Source organism: Taeniopygia guttata, chromosome 6, assembly GCF_048771995.1.
Source record: "Taeniopygia guttata chromosome 6, bTaeGut7.mat, whole genome shotgun sequence".
NCBI classification, from domain to species: domain Eukaryota; kingdom Metazoa; phylum Chordata; class Aves; order Passeriformes; family Estrildidae; genus Taeniopygia; species Taeniopygia guttata.
In genome coordinates, this window is record NC_133031.1 from 26,947,028 (window position 1) to 26,966,996 (window position 19,969).

A 19,969-nucleotide genomic window follows, 5' to 3' on the forward strand; every position below is an offset into this window, starting at 1 on the left:
TCTGCTCATCCTCCACAGTGAGCTGCTGTAACACTCTATAACATTGCTGCTGATTTATGTTCAGATAGAGTGAAACACACAGGAGAGAGAACAACAACATAGTGACTAGCCAGCAGAAAGGAATCTCTTTCTACAAACTCATAAGGACACAGCTTCCTTTCTTGGCCTGTGCTTTGTCTCCAGGAGTCTAGAAGTCTCATATAAATAGGCAAGGCATGACAAGGCTTTGCCTTTTAATAAAGCTCCTTGCTGACAAGCCATAGTTTTCTTAGCAAGACGAGATTCTCTCAAGGACAAAAAAAAAAAAAAAAAAAAAAAAACCCAGTCATTTAAACAGTATTCTCACTGTTGAAAGATTTGCTTGTGATATTAAAAACACAACTAAGGTAGATTAGCAACAAAACCCAAATTAAGGAGTACTTCTATTTTGGATAACCCCCACATTACAAGAAATGGCTTTCAAAATATCCTTCACAAACTTTACAATAAAAATTGTCTTCAGTTTCCAGAGAAATAGAAGCTGTTTTCTCAGAGATAGTTGGTAGCCATTTACTCTGGTCACCCCTGTAAGGTGACTTTTCCTCCCTTGGACATAATTACAAGTCTCTACAAAGTTAAAACAGCTTCGCTATCATTATTTCTATCATTATTTAATCAGACCAGTGATTAAAACGAAACACAGCTGAAATTAAGGTATTGGCTGTAGCAGTGTAAGAACCACCCCCATTTCCTGCCCTAACTTTTTCAAAGGTATCAGGCTCCTTTGTTACCTGTCTCTGCAGTTCCCCACGTCTGGATGCCACTTGTCTCTGCTCACACAAAATACCATCCAGTTCTTTGCTCAGCCTTCATAAGCTCCACTGTGCCTGAGAAAGCAAAGGGCAAAACTGAAATGGCTAACAAACTTTGTCCTCCCATAAAATATTCTCATCCCCTAGCAATAAGCTGAAAATGCATTAATACTATGCTCTTGGTGGTAAGATTAGAGATGCACTGAGGGTGAACCATGAGGGAACCGGGAACGTCAAGGGTCAGGCATTTGCTTGCCAAGATTTATGATTAAATCTTGCAAGTGCGTGCTGGTTTATGCCAATTTGTTTTCTCAGTCATTCTGTCAGGGGCCACTCCCCGTAATACAGATGGGGAAATTAAGGCAGAGCAGGAGTAACATGCAAAGTACCACTGTAGCATGACAAGAGTCAGAGCTGGATCCCAAAATCTGCCACTGTCTAGACATGTATTATCTACACCTCACTCAGACTGCAGAAGGCAGTTCTCCAAGAGCCCAGACCAGATCCTGCCTGGACAGCATCTCCATCAGACACATGGGGCAAAGAGCAGCCACGAAAATGCTGCCAGAGGAAGCAGACACATTCTCCTGCCTCCCACACGCACAGTGATGGGCTGCCGCGAGCCCCGGGGCCAGCAATGGCCGGGGCCAGCAATGGCCAGGGCCACCAGGCCAACTGTGTCAGGGTGTGCCTGTGCCACCGTGGGGAAGGGAGGCAGGCCAGCAGGTCTGGCTGCAGCTGGGTCTGCCTGTGGCTGCTGTTTAGACCACCCTGAGTGTTTATGTCATGTTTTCTTCAGATATGCTCATCCTTGTGATACTTTCCTCTCCGCTTTCTCTTTTATGAATAGTCTTGTTCAAAATAAGCACATTGGTTTGCAATGTGCTCACCTGGGAGCCAGCAGCACCACCTCAAAGCCAGGCTTCTCTGCACACAGGGCAGCCTAAGCAGCCATACACTGAGGCACAAGCCCATTGCTTGTCCCCTCTCCACAGGACGTGCAGCACCTCTAAGGCACCAAACAGAATGGCAGAATTGTTAGGGTTGAAAAGGACCTCTGGTCCAGTCCAACCCGCCTGCCAAGGCTGGGTCACCTGCAGCAGGTGACACAGGAACACATCCAGGTGGGTTTTGGATGTCTCCAGGGAAGGAGACACCAAAGCATCCCTGGGCAGCCTGTTCAGTGCTCTGCTACCCTCAATATAAAGAAGTTCTTCCTCATGTTAAGCTGGAACTTCTTGTGTTTTAGTTTATGGCCATTGTTCCCCATCCTGTCACTGGGAGCCTGGCACCATCCTCCTGCACCCACCTTAAAACCATTTATATGCATTGATGAGATCCCCGCTCAGTCTTTTCTTCTCCACACTGAACAGGCCCAGCTCCCACCGTATCTCCTCCTAAGAGAGACGTTCCTACCCACCTGGGCTAAAACCCTCCCCAGCCCTCCACAGGACTGCCGGAGCCGCCTGGGCCTGGCCCCGCCGGCCGGGCCGGGCTGTCAGTGCTGGATCCCCTGCAGGTCTGGCCGCCCGGGCCGGGCCTGGAGAGCCGCGGGGGAGCGGCTGGAGGGGAAAGCCAGGCCCGGGTCCCGCTCTCCGCCATCAGCCGGGGGCACCCACCCCGGGCCGGCCCCGCTCGCCGCGCCTCACCTGCCGCCGGCCCGCCCGCGCCGCCGCGTCAGCGCCCACGTGGGGAGCGGGGCCGCCCCGTGGCGTCACTGCCGTGTCACGGGGCGCGCGGGCACTGGGACCGCGATCGGCACCGGGATCGGGATCGGTACCGGCACCGGGATCGGGATCGGGATCGGTACCGGCATCGGCACCGGGACCGGCACCGGCACCGACAGCGGCCGCGCTGCCCAGCGTGGCCGCCCGGTTGAACCCTGCGGGGACCGCCCGTCCCTCCCGTCCCCGCCGGCGGTTCCCCGTCCCGGTGAGGGGCAGGCGCTGTGGAGCCCGGGACACTGGAGTGCGCTGCAGCCGGCGGGGACGGACCGGAGCGCAGCGAAGCGCCCGTCCCACACCTCGGTCTGCGCTCGCCTCCGCGATCGCTTCGCTCTTGAGCTCCCAAAACCCAGCGGTTTTGGAGCGGTTGAGGCCGCGCAGCGAGCGCGCCCCGGCTCCGAGCTCCGCGCTCCGCGGCCCCGGCTCCGCGCTCTGCGGGCTCTGCGGGCCCCGGCTCCGCGCTCCGCGGGCCCCGGCCGCGGTGGCTGCGAGTCCCCAGGGCGGGCGGAGAAGGAGCCGGGGCAGGACAGCAGAGGCTCACACCTGCTCCCCCAGCACCACACTGGTGGACAGGTCGAAATTACAGACTGTGAAGGAATTCTGTGCTGAAACAGGTTGCCCAGAGAAGTTGCGGATGCTCCAGCCCTGGAAATGCTCAAGGCCAGGCTGGATGGGACTTTGAGCAACCTGGTCTCGTTCCTGTGGTTGACACTATATAACCATTAAGGTCCCTTCCAACCCAAACTATTCTATGATTCTATGAAAATCTGCTCATTTGCCATACATACTTCCTAAGGAAAATACCTTCCATCGCCCTGCTCTGCCCTGGCAGTTTTTCATGGGCTGTAAGTGAACCCTACTGACAGAAACAAGACTGTTGCAGAAATGCAGACGTGAGAAGATCACCACCAAGAAAGGCTATAGCAAAAGAAAAAACTCTGCTTTGTGGCTGTGTCCAGCCAAGAGGGGTTTGCCTGCAGCAGTAGGTTTTTGGAGGTCTCCGGTTCAACCCTCTGTTATAACAAGGCCAGCTTCAAAGCTAGAGCAGGTTGTGTAGGGACTGTCCTTCTGGGTTTTGAGTATCTCCAAGATGGAGAAGCACAGCCACCCTGGGCAGCTGGTGCTAGTGCTGACCACCTTGGAGCAAAAAGGTTTATTTGAGACACCCAAGCAGATTTCCTGCATTGCAGCTTGCCCCTTGACCTTTTGCTGTGCACATCTGGAAAGGGTCTGGCTTCTTTTTCTCTCAGACTGTTCTCTAGACTCAGCATTTCCAGCTCCCCTGCAGTCAGGCCTGGCCAGCATTTGTGGTGTTCTCCACATTGCAGATCCCTGGAATACCATGTAGGGTACAACACAGCAGAGCAAAACTTGTAATACGACAGAAGAGAATAAAAGGTCTGTTCTGCAACCAGCATCCCAGCACTGGGAAGGATCATTGCATGGGGCTGGGATTGAGGACTGTCCCTGAGGAGGGACAGGAGAGAGGGGAGGGAGAGGCTGGTGACCAGGACCTTATAACAGGAAATTTTCTTTCCTCATTAACCTCCTTGGGTGAAGCTAATTGCTGTTTCTTGATTATTCTCACCTTATCTTTCAGCCTTGCCCACAAGAGACTCCTATAATCCTGGCAGTCTGGGCCAAAAAGGCCCATTTAGTTCATCACACATCAGTGTCCCCCTCGGGGTAAACTACAGCTGTGTTTTGTATTCATGTTACAGACCACATTATGCTCACCCTGCAGAATGTTTGCTGAGAAGATTAATTTCTTGGAAACCAGCCAGAATCCAGTGATGTTCATACTAAAGCACGTGTCAGGACATTTTAAAAGCACTGCAACATTGGCACGATGATCACGGAGATCATTTGCTGATAGTGAACTCTGCAGCTGAATCCAATCAGGGTTGTGAAATAGTCCTTTCAGCCTCCTCTGACTCACAATAACAGTAATAATAATGATTTGGGGTTAGATTTTGAATTTGGCTGTGGCTCTTAATAGAGGGTTGTGCAAAGCTGCACCTGTCGGAGCTGTGCACCAGCCCAGGGAAGGGGGAAGGATCAGTCCAAAATGTTTGTCATGTGCCTTTCCAGCTCTCCATGTGGGGACACCTTTTCCTCTCTTGTTCTGAAGCATTTTCAGTTTGTTGGAATTTAGGACAGTGGCTAAACACAAGGTAATCAGGCTGTGCCAGTGAAATTGTTTGTTTGATTATTTTTTGCCAGCAAATCATTATTGTATCACTTTGGGCTAGCTCATGGACCGTGGGAGCAATGGCAATCAAATACAGGGAGGAAAGAAAATACTTCTCATATGTGGGAGTGTGACTTGGGGAGCGTGCACAGTATGAAATAACCAAGCTGCTGGCAGATCCCAGTGTACCACAGGGAGGACAGGGAAGGGGAAAGCTCAGCATTTTCACAGAATTTGCCTCAGTTGCTCCGGGTCTAAAAATGCCATTCTGCCTGTCCACAGCCAGTCCAAGGAAAACAGCTACAGTGTGAAATCGGGTCTGTCCTCCCTCCTCCTACAACCCCAACATGAGAGGAGAACAAACCAGGAGGATTGAATTTTATTAACTTTCTCTACTTTGGACCCAGCTCAGGGCAGAAATAACAAGCATCACTGTGGACAGACTATCAATGTGATATTGATGTCTCTATGTAATTTAAAATCAATTAAGCCACCACTCAAAAACACCTTACTGTGGCCAAAATGTGTCCCCATTCTGTCTTCCTCATCAAGTTCTTTATTTAATAAAGGTAAAAAAAGGCTTCATTCCCGTCTCCTAAAAATGTGCTAAAGGAAGCAGAAAACAGAAGGGAAAATATTGATGTCTGGAAGAGCTTCTAGGTTGTTACTGAGTGCCTGGTATTGCAGAGCCATATTGTTAAGGTTTCTGTACCCAGAGGTGACTTCTAACTGGTTCTGACTCATTGAGCACTGAAATTTAGACTAATTTGCTTTCCTTCCTGATAGAATTAATAATGACAAACTGATGGGTATTCTGCATAGGAACCTCATTCCAGAAGAGTAAGGATCTTGTAAGAAAAGATATTTTCAGGTCACAAAGCATTTTGCAGATATCTCCTGCTTCTGCTGGTGACAAGTCCTCTGCAGTGAACAGCCATGTCACAGGTGGAGGTGTGACTGTGCCATGTGAGTGCTGTCCTGTCTGTCTGCAGGGACCTGGCACTGCAAGCATCTCAGTACTACTGAGCCAACAGGAGCAGTGTTTAGCCCGGGGATGAGCCCTGAGGGGGTCTGGATTGCATGGGGGGTTGGTGCATGCCCAGGCTGAATGAGCCAGTGGATGCTGCTGAAGGCTTTGCCTGGGTGAGCAGAGGAGGCAGCACTATTTATTTCATTTGAATAATATATGACTAATAAGTTAAATAGAAGAAGGCAGAGTGAGCTTTCCGGTTAAGCCAAAATGTTTGATCCTTATTTCCTGGTCATTTTGAGTCTCTGGGAAGCTTTGAAGTGGTCCTAATGAACTTGCCAATGTAGATAATGCATAATCGTTAATAATTCATTTATCAGGCAGAGCTGTCTATGATATATGTTATGAAATGTTTAAAGAGATGAAACTGTCCTTTCTAAGTGGTTGCTTGACCTCAAATAAAATGGTAACAAAATATTCTGATGCAAAGATCTTTTAGGGAAACACTTCAATCTACCTTGCTTTGGATCAAATTTTCCTTATTGGGCTATCTTTTATGGCTTAATAATACTGCTTTTGCATCAGATAACAAAAGAGAGGAGTGAGGGAGAAAGACCTGAGGAGTAGCAATCAAAATTCCATCACCAAATAACAGCCATTAACTGTTGTCATCTTGATCTGTATCAAGTGATCAAGGCCAGGAAATAAGCCATATAAGAACTTGCTTTATCTTATCAACCCTCCTATACCCATTATACCCTTATTGTGGTTGTAACTTTCATTTCCTTCACCTTCTTCTTTTGGGCACCTGTGAAATTTAGACTCCTGCTTTGCAATCTAATCACCAAAAATGACCCCTGCCCATCTTGAGCATCTTACAGCCTTTTGATGGCAGATACTGTTTGGCACTTTGGTGAGATTGTGGTGTCACAAGTGACCCAGCAACCAGTCTGTGACCAGGACATTTTTTTATCCCCCTCAAAGTAATGCAGATTGTTGTGGGAGAGAGCAGTAGAAACTGGGGATTTGTAGCAGGGGGCTGAGCATCTTCACAGCTCTCACCAAGGACAGGGGATGCCAGTGGTGTCTGCCAGTGGCTTGGGACATCTCCTGGCCACTGGACAGATGAAAGGGTGCTCTGAGCCCTGCTTCCCTGACACAGAGGCTGGTGCCACCAGCTCCACTGGGCTCTTTGCCATGGCCCCACAGTGCCACAGCCTCAGCACTGTTTCCAAGCTGGGAAACACAGCAGGAGACACACAGGGGGTTGGAGGTGAAGTGTGGGATCATTTCCTCCCTGCCAACACGGGTCCAAAACACATTTGTACATGTGCACACATGACTGAACAGTCCCTCCCATCATGGGATTGCCTGGACAATAACCCACCCTCTTCTGTTTGTGTTTCCAGGGGCTGTCCTGCAAACTATCACGTGAAAGTTGTTTTACTCACAACAACCCAAGCCAGTTTGGCCATGCTCACATGTCAGTGCTGGCTGGGCAGGGTCACATTCTCCCAGCCCAGGGGCACATCTGTGTCCATGTGGGGGACAGCAAGTTAAATTTTCTTCCTATTTCCACCCTAGAAAATTACCTAACAAAATTAATGCCCGTGTTTAGGTAGTATATAACAGCAGTGCCGTAATGTGCCAAGACAAGGAAGGGCCTGAGAACAGCAAAACATTGTTTGTATTTTCAGCTCTCAGCTCTGAGTTAAATGAAGGTTTCAAACATGTGGCATGAATCCTCTTGGATCATGTTTAAAATAAATTTTGTATGTTTGGAAACAGTGAAACTAGAAACTGCAACAACAAATGTTGTGTTTGGGGGGAAAGATAGCAGGGAGAGAAGAAACAAGCTTATCTGGAGATCTTATCTTCATTTTTCTTGGGAGGACAATTTATCTGGCCAGCACTGGAAGTTGATCATGGCTGGGTGGTTCCCAGCAGCTACATTTGGAAAGGAAAGGGAGGCAGCAGTAGGCCAGGTAGAGATCTGAGTACTTCCACGTCTGCTCTTTTAAGTCAAATACCAGATGTTCAGGCTTTGCCTGTAAACCTTTAACGACTCAAATGAAAACGAAATGTTTGCTGCATTCTCTGCCTGGCTCCATTTCAACACCACACAGTGCACACACATCCCCGTCACCTGCACTTGCCTCTTTGCAAATGGCCCAGATTTGAGCTTTGTGGCTATTTCCAGAACTCCTTGGTTTTCCCTTGCCCATTCTAGCAGGAAAAGAGATGGGAAAAGCTAGATCTAATGCATGCAAAAGAGACCACAGTGGTCACTGGTGCAGGACTGGTGTTATGAGCTTTAAGAGATCCTTTGTTCAGCCTGCATAAAACTCCATTCTGCCAAGGAAGTCTATCCTGATGAATTGCATATATTTATGGATATATTCCATGTGTAAATTTTAAAATCATGCTTATTGCACAACAGAGATTTTATTCAGTTCCTGTGATGCCATCCTTCCTCAAAGTCTTCACTAGTACAAACATTAACAGGTTGCCGTGACCTGCCTGTGTTTTGGCCTGACACCTGGGAAATATTTTTATTACAGGAGGTTTCCTTATCTGCTCCAGCAATAAAACTAATGGAGCCAGGTGTCTGCTAAGTCCTGTCTGCTTGGGAGGCAAATGAGAGCCCTCCTGTGAGCTCCTGCCATGGCTTGGGATAGTGGCACTCCTCCCAATGTTAACACCAGTTTAGCACCCGAGATTGCCAGTGGATTTTGTTTCTAATTAATATTTGCAGGGTAAAAGACATTTATTTGTATAAATATATAAAAGGGCCACATTTTACAAGCCCCAGGTCCCACCCAAAGTCACTGCCTTTGTGAGTGAGGCCCACTCACCTGCTGAAAAATCCCTTGAGCCTGAATGTGTTGAAATAATTTGGTGTCCCAAGCTGTATAATATATTAAATGAATCACAGTACAAAGAACAGATGTTTATTCCAGTGAGTGCAGGACTCCAGACACAAAGTATTTGGTTACTGTCTGTCCCAGATAACGGTACAAAGCAGAGAAAAGTTGGGTTTTAACATTCTACATGTGTTCAGTGTAGAAACATTAAACCTTAAAAATGCAGCCTGGGTTCTGTGCCTGGCCTATGGGAACAGACCTGCAGTTGCCATGAGGCATTCCCAGGCTGTGCTCAGCACCTGAGCTCAGGTGCTGAGCACAAAGCTGGATGCTGCCACCTGCCCTGCACATTACACCAAACTGTGGGGCTTAGGTGCTTTACTTTGGTATCTGGCCGTGTTCCTTAACTCTCATGCCCAAGGAACAGTGATCCATAGATGATATCTGTGGGAGATTTGGGACATCTGAGACCCCACCTATGACACTTCAACCCTTTAGACACTGCTGTCCTGAGATCTAACTGCAGAACTGGGCTTTTCAAATTAGCTGCTTTCCTTAAAATAAAGGCTCATTATATTTGATTAGTTGGTTTTGTCTGTTAAACCAAAACTCTCGATTAGGAGTGAGAAAACCTGAGCTGTTTTGTTTTTTTTTTTTTTCCTCAAATGAAACATGAAGTATGAGGCACTCCAGAGAAGTCTGGGGGCCAGGGTGTCTCTGTCAGGCTGGCTGCTTGACTCTTAGCAATTTCATACAGGAAATGTTTACTCAAAACTCTGTAAAGGAGAAAGCAGGAGCCTAAGAAAGCAAATGAAGTAACTTTTCTCTCTGTGTAAAGACCATGCATATACAGGGATGCTCCTTGCCTGCAGCTTTTGTGCCCTGAACTGATTGTTTTATCATCAGCATTTACCCACCTGAGTCCTGCTTGGGGTCATTTCTAAAAGACCTGCAGGTCCAGGCTGTGCTCTGTGCCTGGGGACCCTGAGGGGATCTCAGCCTTTGGCCCCATAGGAAGGCAGTCAGTGGACAGCAGTGTGAAGATCTCCAGCAGCTTCTGTCACCTGCAACCAGTGCCCTTCAGCTGGCAGCAACTGTGGAAAATGAAAAGCACCATTTTTACATTATAAAATCTGTTTAAACAAACAGACCTTTGCTCGGAGAGAGCTTTGCCTCCTCCCACATCCCACCAATTGCTGTATCACAGGCAGTGCTTCCTGGCTGCATAATCTGAGCTTCACTCATAAAGAAGGAAAGATCTGCTGCTTCTTTTCTGTTCCTGTTTGCATCCCTCACCACCCTTGAAATGAGCTGTATCCTGAGTTATTCTTGTACAGCCTTCCCATTGTTCGCGTCACGGGTTATGAATTCTGTCCCTTTGGAGAAATATGAGCCATGTTATGGAAAAGCGAGAATGATATGGAGTCTGCACGAGATACTCGTGGATGTGACATACAGGAAAAGGATGAGTGCTTTGCTCTGTCCTCATGAATGAAGCCACAGGAAGGAGATGTGACAGGGGCACTGGGTGAGCTGCTGAGAAATTTCCATGGTTCCTGATTCTGCACTGGCTCAATTTGCATCCTCACCCTGCATTTTCATTGACTGAAAATGTTCCTCATAAAGGGCTCCCCTGGCACTAAAGGTCTTGTCTCTGCTAAAAGGTTTTTTAAATACCTAGGACCAGTGACTCAGACTTGATTTGCAGCATTTGTATCATGAGAACCCATGCTGATCAGGGCACAGGTACCTCAGTACAAACATCACCTGGGATTGAGCAGACCTGGTTATGTGTACCTGCTTGGCAAGGAGAGGCTGGGGAGCAGCCCCAGAGGAAGAGATCTGGGGCTTTGGGTGGATGGCAAATTAAATATGAGTCAACAGTGCCTGTCAGTCAAAAGGGCTGAGGCACACCAGGCACAGCATCACCAGCTTGTCAAGGGAGGAGATTGTCCCAGTCTGCTCTGCACTGCTGCAGGTACTCTGTGCCATTTGGAGCTCCTCAGTATAAGAAAAACATCAAACTATTAGAGTGTGTTCACTAAGATGGTGAAAGGCCTCAAGGGCAAGACTGAGAGGAGCAGCTGAGATATCTTGGTTTGTTCAGCTTGGAGAAGAGGAGACTGAAGGGTGTCTTCATTGCAGGCTACAGCTTCTTCACAGCAGGCAGGAGATGGGCAGGTGCTGAACTTTCCTGGGTGACCAGCGATGGACAGGAAGGAAGCTGTGTCAGGGGAAGCTCAGACTGGACATTAGGAAAAGGTTCTTCACTGAGAGGGTGTTGATCTCTGGAACAGACTCCCTGGGGAAGTGGTCACTACACCAACTCTGCCAGAGTTCAAGGAGCATCTAGAGGATGCTCTCAGTCATAGGGTTTATTTGTAGGTAATACTGTAAGGAGAAGGGAATTGGACTCAATGATCCTCACGGGTCCCTTCCAGCTTGAGATATTATATGATCTTATGACAGTCATTGGTTCCTTGCCCAACTTCCCACACTACATTGCTCCTATATTGTCATCAGCACTGCCAGCTGAACATTTGCAAGGAGAAAGACTGGCTGCAGTCTCCTCCCCAGGATGCCATTACCAGCCACACAAGGTGTATATTGCTGGAACAGGGGAAAAAGCCAAAATGCCACAGCCAAAGGCCTAATGCAGGCAGGTGCTGAGCATCACCAGTCTGGAGCATTTGGAGTTTGCTGCTGGGGCTCTGTGCCTGGGATCACTTGGCATTTTGTTCCCCCAGCCCCACTCTCAGCCCTGGCAGTGCCCATGCTCACCAACACGGGCTGCGCTGCCCAGCCCCTGCTCCTGCCCGTGCTCCTGCAGGCTGCTGTCATGTGCAAAAAGGAAGGAGAAGGCAAAACAAGCACAACCAGGAATCACCTAATATTGCTGCAGTCCTGCCAGGAAACAGACTGTAGAAGTTCCTGTATTTAAAAGCCAGGAGATGAGTTTTATTGTTAGTAGTTGTTATAGCAACCTGAGGTGCTGGAGAGTAATACATGCTCGGCGCGCTGCAACAGACTCTGACAAGTTCAAGACTGTTGCCTTGCTGCTAAATCTTGTTGCCAAGGCAATGCAACACAAGGCAAGAGCCCAGAGAAATGAATACTGCTGACAGCTCATGCCAGCAGGCCTGGGCTGATTAAAAGGGAACTTTTAAAAGCGATGCTAACTTAAAAAGTGCAGCAGCAGAAAGGAAATGGGAGCACAGATATGGAGGAGAGGATCCAGAGGAGGAGCAATGGGTTAATGTCAAGCAATAGGTAAAGGACAGTGGTTGATTAAAAAACAATGTGACTGAACAGGATGTCTTCACTTGTGATGCAAGAAACGCACCTCATTTTTGGAGGGAGTAAAAACAAAATCACAAAATCTTCACTTTTTAAATTTATTTAGCCTGGGCAGTACTGCTGTAATTTGAGTAGAAATCTTGGCTTTTTCCCAACAGTGTTGACAGCAAAAATAATTTTCTCAGTAAATTTGTTTAGTGGCACAGATATTATTGCTGCTGTAGAAAAAAAAAAACATTAAGTAGCTCAGTCAACTTTCAATTTTATGTTCATTTCCAGCCTTTTAAAAATTCTTCATGGTGAAAGGTTAGCTGGAAAAGAGATGAAGCTGCAAGCTGATTATTCTCCCCTGTCTATGATTCGCTGTTAATGTTGAGAGTATACGCTGAATTGAAGGAAGAATATTACCCCAAGGAGTACAGAGTCAAAATAAATGATCAGTGCTGAAGGAGTCAGGTAATTACATTAATTTCAACTACACATACAATATTTTTACATTGCTATGGGATACTAGGGTTCTGAAATTCAAGTACTGCAGAAGTACCTCAGATATACAGTGATCTCAGATGAACTTGTTGACTTGTCAATTGATTTGTGAATAAAAGCATAACATTTCTTGGACAATAGCCATAGCAGTATTCTGTTCTGCTCCCACTTATGACCCATATATTTTACATTTCCATGAATTATCAATATCTAAAAATGACCTCATGTTTTCCTATTTAATGACTACTCCATATGCAACATTCAGTACTGTAGTACTTTACCTGACCAAATGCCCTGTGTAGGAATTTGTTCTTCTGGCACCTGCTGTGGATCATGGAAAAGTCAGGTCTGCAAGTACTTTGAATTATATAAAAATGGGAAACTAAGACATGGGAAGTGATTTGCCAATTGTACTGGAATTTTTTTGTGTGTGCATTCCTTGGCAGAGCCATCTCTATTGACCTTCATAAAAGTCAGGTTTTTTAATTAACTGTGAAATATTTTTGTACTATTTTAAAATTCTTAAGCCATGGGCCAGGAAGCAGGTAGGTGACTGGTCATATGCTTGTAGCCATCATTTGGTTTCCAGCAGCTAAATTATCTTCAAAAAAGCTGGCAATGTGTTACTTGCACCCTTACTACTGTTACTGGCATTTTTCCACAACTGCCATAGCTAGCTGTGAGGTATTATACAATCAGAAAGAAGGGAAAAAATGGTTCAAGCAATTGTGAACATGGCATTGCCTCAGAGAATGTTTTTATTTGGAGACTGTCCATTAGATAAAGAAACATGAGAGTCCAAATTCTGGGCATCAGCTTTTTTTTTTTTTTATTTTTTATTTTTTTTTTTAATAAAAAAGCAAAAAGAAACTCTATTTTTAGTCTTAGTTTAACTTTTCTGCTGGTGATTCCACACGTGTTATTTCTTCATATATTCAGGAGAAGATTTTGAAGCCTTCCAGAATATCCTTTGGTTATTTTGTTTGTTTGTTTTTTTTTTTGAAGGGAAGCATACACAGAAGTCAGGCTGGTAAAAAGGCAAAATCATATGGGCAGGTCACACAGCAGCATCAACATTTAGTTGAACTGAAGGGACTGCAGAGCACTTCCAAGACCTGGCTCTCCTATCTGCAAGTCCCATCTGCCCCTAAAGCCTGTGACAAGAGGATCCTTCTTGGAATCTTTCTAGAGCATGTTTACCAGCCCGAGCCTGCTCCTCCAGGACAGATGGGATGCACAGGGGAACCTCAGACCCCCAGGAAGAACAGGGCTGAAAAGCACTGCAGCTAAATGCACCTTGGCACAGCCTCTAAAATGTGGATGCACAGCCCAAGGGCGTCCCCCTCTGCTTCCTTCTGCCTCCTGTCCCCCCTCCCTGCTGTGCACTTGCTCCAGAGCCACCCCCAGAGAGCAGGGAAGCAATGTGGAGCTGGGACAGCGTGTCATCGAGATAGCTACTGATAGCAGAGCAGACAGAGCTATTTCCAGAATGATTAATACTATTAGCACATGCTGAAGCTTTAGGCTAAACATAAGCCTTAGAGGAATGGATTTTGATGTAAAAAGTGAATAAATGAGACAACTGTCAGAACAATGAGTGGTGAACCAAGGAAAGATTCTTAGTGTAGGAGATGCAAAGCACTGCCTGCTGGCCTGTTTTCACTGAACCTGCTGGTAAAACTCCCCCTGCACTTCAGGCTGGAGAAATAGCTCAGCAATAGCATGTAGCACAGAGGTAACCCAACCAGCAGGCACCAAGGCTGCTCCCACACTAATCAGCTGCGTGGCATTTGAGCAGAGGCACGGCGATGGTAACACCCCAGGATCCAAGGCACGGACCCTCCCCAGCCCAAAACATGCTCCACTGCTCCTGGAGCCTGTTTGAAGATCTTTGTGCTGCCCTTTACTGTACATACCTTGAGTGCTTGCAAGAGTACCAGTGTGAGGGCTCGTCTGTCACTGAATAAAAAGCACGTCTCAAAAGGGCCATCTGACTTATGCTGTCTTCTCATAATCCCCATTCCAGAGGTCTCAAATGCCATAATTGAAAACCTGCTGTTCATCCCCTGAAAGTCAGGTTTAACTTATTGTAAGCAGCTCCCAGAAGGACAGTATTTTGCATAATCAGTTACAGGGGATATGTATAGCATTTTTCTGTTTTTCTTCTCCTGATGCTTTCTTCACAGGAGAGCAAGCAAATAAAATGTAGGCATAGCTGGAAAATGTCCTCTTCCCCACTTCCTTTTATTTACACCAATCATCAAGTCTACTTGTTTTCTTATGGCTATAGCATTGTATGTACAGTTCTTAGTTTAATTTTTGAAAATTTATTCTTATTTTTCTTGCATAAGACATCTTGAGAATAGATATATTGAATGGATTCACCAAAATCAGGTGGGTTTGTTACTTTAGATCCATGTCTGCAAAGAAGTCACATGCTCAGGGTGTTTCTCCTGAGTAGCTAATTCAGCTTGGGCCCAGCCACACGATCCCCCTTTTGAGTCTTGCCTTATGGCCTCTGAGGAATGTTGCATTGGCTGCGAGGGAATTACTAGGTCTTGGCAAGACATGTTAATATCTTCGCAAAGACTTGTTAGGGACCAAGACTTCAGCCTCCAACTATTTCCTCTGATAAAGCAGAGTATTCACAGCAGTTCATTAGTCTTGAATTGCCAGATTGACTTTGAGAGAAATGAAAGTTCCTCAGAAACCAGAGGGGCTCTGTAAGTAAAGCTGGTTGGTGTTGGCTGCCTGCTAGCAGGCTTCAAAACAGAAGCATAGTGTTGGATCCAGTTAGAGAAATCAGTGGCTCAGGACACTTTAGTCAAGGGTTGGGAAAATGAGCACCCAGGCAGAAGAAAGGTTATGAATTATGGCCATACCTGCTGTTACAGGATTTGAAAGACCATCTGTCAGGACAGGAAAAATTTTTACATGGGCATGTAAAATTGATGTTTTCTTCTGAAGATCTGCCCATGTTCATACAGCAAGTTTGTAGCAGCAACAGAATTACAGTCTTATTACAGCAGTTGTTTTGGGGGTTTTTTTAACACTCAGTGTATCTTTCCATTAGCATACAACATTACACTGATAATCCTTGAAAGCACCAGGGCATGAGTATCATATCTGCAGCTGGATCTATTTGCTAGGAAGCTCATTACACAGCGTGGAAAGAATTTTTGCTATCTCATTTTGAATCATTGATAACAATATCACAAGTGAAGGGAATGTATTGTTCATCCATGAGATGGGAGGGAACCATTCTCACAGTCCCAGCACATTGCTGTCCCAAGCAGCTGCTTGCAAGGCAGAGAGGCAACATCTGAGTTACCCATTTTGCAAACCAAGAGCAGTTTTACCTAAGCATGGGGGGCACAACACTGGTGCAAGGGACAGAAGGTGTATCACAAAACAGGTCCCTCCAATGATACAAAGCACTTGTATCACTGAGCTGAGCTCCAGAGCACAGCACAGAGAAAATTAAAGGAACCTGAGAGCTGGCCCCCAGCAGCAGCAGCAGCTCCAGCAGCTGGAGGGCTCCATCCAAGGAAGGGTATCTATCAGTCAGATGCTCAGAAATCCCAGCTGACTCACGGCCCCATTTCTTGGCTGCGTGCTGGCCTCTTTACACCTCTGCTGTTGGAAAAGGAAGTGGAACAGCCGGTTCTCATGTATACGTTCAACAGCTTTGAAAAGCCCCCCGCTGCAGAAAAACTCAGCAGAGCTGCAAGGTCTGGAGCTGGTTTCCTATCCGAAAGCCAGGCAGGATGCCTGATCTGTAGCTGCAGTTCAGCTTGACAGAGGGCCAACTCCAACACTGCTGTTCTCATCTGCTTCAGTGTCAGCTGAACGCTTGTGTGCCATTTTCCCATCCAGCATCGTACAAGCCTAAACCAAAGACTAAAGTACCCCCAGCTTTCTATAGAGCGGTGGCATGAATTACTGTCTTGTTCAATGCCATTTTCTGTCACCCAACAGACACTGGGATCCAAATCAGGGCCCCAGTTCAGCAGCTACTCAGTGACTTGTCCCATTCCAGCCTCCCTTGCCCTAGTTAGACACATGTTTAAAGAACTCACTACAGCCATGCTTAAGCCCTGAGAAAGAAAGGATCCCAGCAGAAGGGCAGAGAACCAGCTCAATCAAGCACACAGTGAGATGTGTTCAAGCTAACTAATGGGTAATCCTGTGTCTACATACCAAAAATACACAAGATAACTCACTGTCCTGCTTGGCAGAAGAGTGATATTGCCTCTTGGGGAACAAGTCCTCCTGGTCAAAGATTATCCTTGCAGAATAAATAATCAAACCAAACTAATACATGTATATATATATATATATATATATATATATATATACTCATATATAGTTCACATGGATTTATATGACAGGTTGCATATGCTTATGTCATCCCATCTGATGGGGTAGACACCAATGGGGAAGTTGTAACTACATAGAAAGAATGGGAATTTTCTGGTGAGCCTCAGCATGGCAGAGACTGTTCTCAGAGGTCGTAAAAGACTCCTGCAGCCTGCTAATTATACACTAGCCAAATCTTATTACAAACAAGTAATAAGTATAGGCACGTTCGTTGGTTTTGCTAATGACATTAATGTCCTTTTTGATGATTTGCAGAGCTCCTGGGGGCCAGAGACTCAATTTGTACTGATGTATCTCTCAGTCTGGTGAAGTCTAGGAAACTCTGGATGTTTGATAGTTTTTCACCATCTTTCTTTAGACAATCCAAGATCTGTTTTCTGCACAGTAGTTTGCGCTGGTTCATCTGCTGTATAACAGACACATTCAGAACTCTAATTAGATAGTGAATCTGTGTATTATTTTCTGGTATGTAAGTGATGGTATGTAGAATTACACATTCTTCTTAAAGGGAATTTGTGTTTTTACTTCTCCACAGTTTCCTTATCTCCCTTAGCTGTGACACTGAAGTCTGCTCTATAGATTCAGTTATCTTTCCCCTGTGGAGTCCCAGAGAGTTCAGATATCCCAGTTAAAACCACAGGCTTTGCAATTTAGGGTAAATCATCACAGGGTAAGAGACAGATTTGGAACAGGTTAGTACACATTCTGAAGAATTAGCAGGATATGCTGGGCAAAGAGAAGCAAAGGTTTTGTTCTTTTCTCTCTATCCACATACTTCTGTGACTGATTTGTTTTGAGTTTCCAGTGTCTGTTTGCACAGACCTGATCACTGGTCCCACTGCCCTTCTCCACTTCCTGTCTGAGAACAAATGGAGACAGTCAGCAGCAGCAATCTCACATCCTTTTGTATGAAAACCACTGAACACAATTTGTCCCACCAGGGAAATCCATGCTTTAAGTATGTGAGTAATCCACTGACTTCATAGGAATATCTCAGGATAGTATTTTTCAGCCTGCTCCGATGGCTGCAGTGACAGAAGGACACTGCCCTGAGCACACTCTGGCATGTGCAGGCGGCTGCCAGGAGCTCTCTGTAGGCACTGCTGGCCCGTGCTGCAATTTGGGGAACCCTGCTGTGCTGGGGCAGCAAGCTCCTGCCCCCAGCTTTCAATCCAGCCATTCCTAGCATTACACATCCCTGGGAATACACTCAGAAACTGCAGATGAAGTCATTCCCAAGAGTCTGCTTAGGTATTTGGGGCCCTTTACACTGAGAGGAGCTCAAATCTTATACTCTATGAATGGTTTTTAAAGGGAAAGTGGAAGTCTTTTTATAGCACATTAGCTGTTTGCTAACCTTGAATTGGTAAATTATTAACTCCTCTACAATTTGTTTACCCTTATTGTTAGATACTGCACTAATACACATTCTTCTATCTTACTTGCTTCCTAAGGAGCTTTGGCAGTGACAGTTACTTATCAAAATCCAAAATAAAACATTATTCATGAATTAATATTGTTTATGCATGTTAACAAATCTGAGGCTGATTCCAGTGCCATGCTGTCCTTTCAAGTGATCCATCAAATATGAAAAGCAACAGTTGGCCCAAACAGCTCTGAATTTGACTTGATGTCTAAACTTTGAAACATTTGTCCAGGAAATTACATCACACACCCCTCTGTGGGTCCTGAGATAGCACAAAAAGCACAGCCTGCAAAGATACCTCACCACTGAGGATAGGGATGACTCTATCTTTGTCCTATATTCAATTTGTCTTGGGGTAATGAAGAAGAAAGCGGAACTCCAGAGTAGTCACACAGAACCTTTTGCAGACTCGCTGAGTAAAGTGCACATCTACCAGCCCATGACCTTATGCTCTCATACTTCCATGCTCCTCTCCCCCAGGCTGTTGCCCTGGGCTTCCCAGCTGGTGTGTGTCTGGTGACAGCACACCCATGTCAGAGATGGCACTTGAGGTTCAAGTCACCATTAACGTGCTGACGAAGAATCCCTACCTTGTTGTTCAACCAACACGAACCTTTTGCCTGAGTGTAAATGGTGCTGAGCCAATAAACATGGGTTTCTTGATGCAAAGGGATGTGCTGTTCTCCAAATGCATCATCAGAATCACAGATTAGCGATGTCTTTTTAAAAATGTGCTCTGAACATGAGTTTTTCCTTCCAAAAATAACTTTTATTTTGTTCATATTAGAAGAGCAGGATGTTCTTTCCTGTCCTGAAGGGATAAGGAGGAAATGAGAACTATGGGGTTCTTATATGGTATGAACTACTACTCTTCTGGACTAGTGCTGTGAATCTTGATTTTTTTTTTTTTCCCTCCCCAGGCTTAGCATTTTATTCTCCATGGACCTCATTTTGCATTCATTCATGCTGATGTTACTCCAGTGAAGCTCTCTTTGATATCAAAGGCATTCCTCCATGTTTACAACCTCTCTCATCCTAAGGCAACAGACATTAGGAGGGAGGCAACCTACTGAAGGGAGTACATGCTAAAAGTCTCAATTCCCTTTCTGAATGAGATAAAGCCAGTTGAGAGACATGAGTGGGGGCAGAAAGCATCCTTTCCTGTACTCTGTGTTCAAGGAAAGAGACAGCAGTTTGGAGGAAATGTGAACGTAATGGACTGTACATTTGTATCCCATTGTACCGAGGTCTGACAGGAAACACTTGGGGCTTGATTCAGGAAAAAGTAAATCGTATCCCTTTATAACACTCTCATAACCCTGGTTATCCTGCAGTATTTGACTACATCCCTGTCTTTAATGTATATATTCTCACAGCTCTCTCCAGAAGACCAGAAGGAAATCTGGTCACTGGGGAGCAGGGGAGGCATGGGAAGAGATTTTACAATATTTTCCATCCGATGGCTCTCCTGAGTGACAGCAAAAGGCCAGCAGCTCTGCACTTTTAAACCAAAGGGACTCCTGAGCAGCTGCCATTATTGACTGCCACTATAAGCAGTTCCTGACATGAAGAAAGCTGCAAATACCAAATCTTGGGTGATTTCTGAGCAGACTCTGCCAAGCCCGTGAGAGCTGTTTGTTGCCATTGGCTTTCACTGTAATGTGTAGATGGTTGCAGTGAGTTCCCACCACGGGCAGGGCCAGAGACTCCTCAGCAGGCACTGCAGAATCCCTTGGTTAGAGGCTCACCCTGCAGCAACATGGAAAAAGTTCCAGCTCAGCATTCAGCAGCTTTGTTCCCCAGGCAGCCCGCTGGGCTCTGTGGGATCTGTGTCCCTGGA

At 46.1% G+C, this 19,969-nt stretch overlaps 1 protein-coding gene across 4 annotated transcripts in view; it reads right to left on the minus strand.

Moving 5' to 3' along the window:
* Positions 1–2,579, minus strand: part of XPNPEP1 (X-prolyl aminopeptidase 1) — a 31,134-nt gene extending 28,555 nt beyond the window's left edge. For 2 of the 4 annotated variants that reach the window (XM_012574642.5, XM_072931241.1), the window contains exons 1-2: positions 2,441–2,579; positions 771–866 (exon numbers count right to left, since the gene is read on the minus strand). The gene's annotated coding sequence lies outside the window, so the exon portion shown is untranslated. Of the gene's footprint in view, positions 1–770; positions 867–2,100; positions 2,297–2,440 lie in introns of those variants that run through there. The other 2 variants (XM_072931243.1, XM_072931242.1) reach the window with 2 other exon arrangements.
* Positions 2,580–19,969: the final 17,390 nt, after the last annotated feature.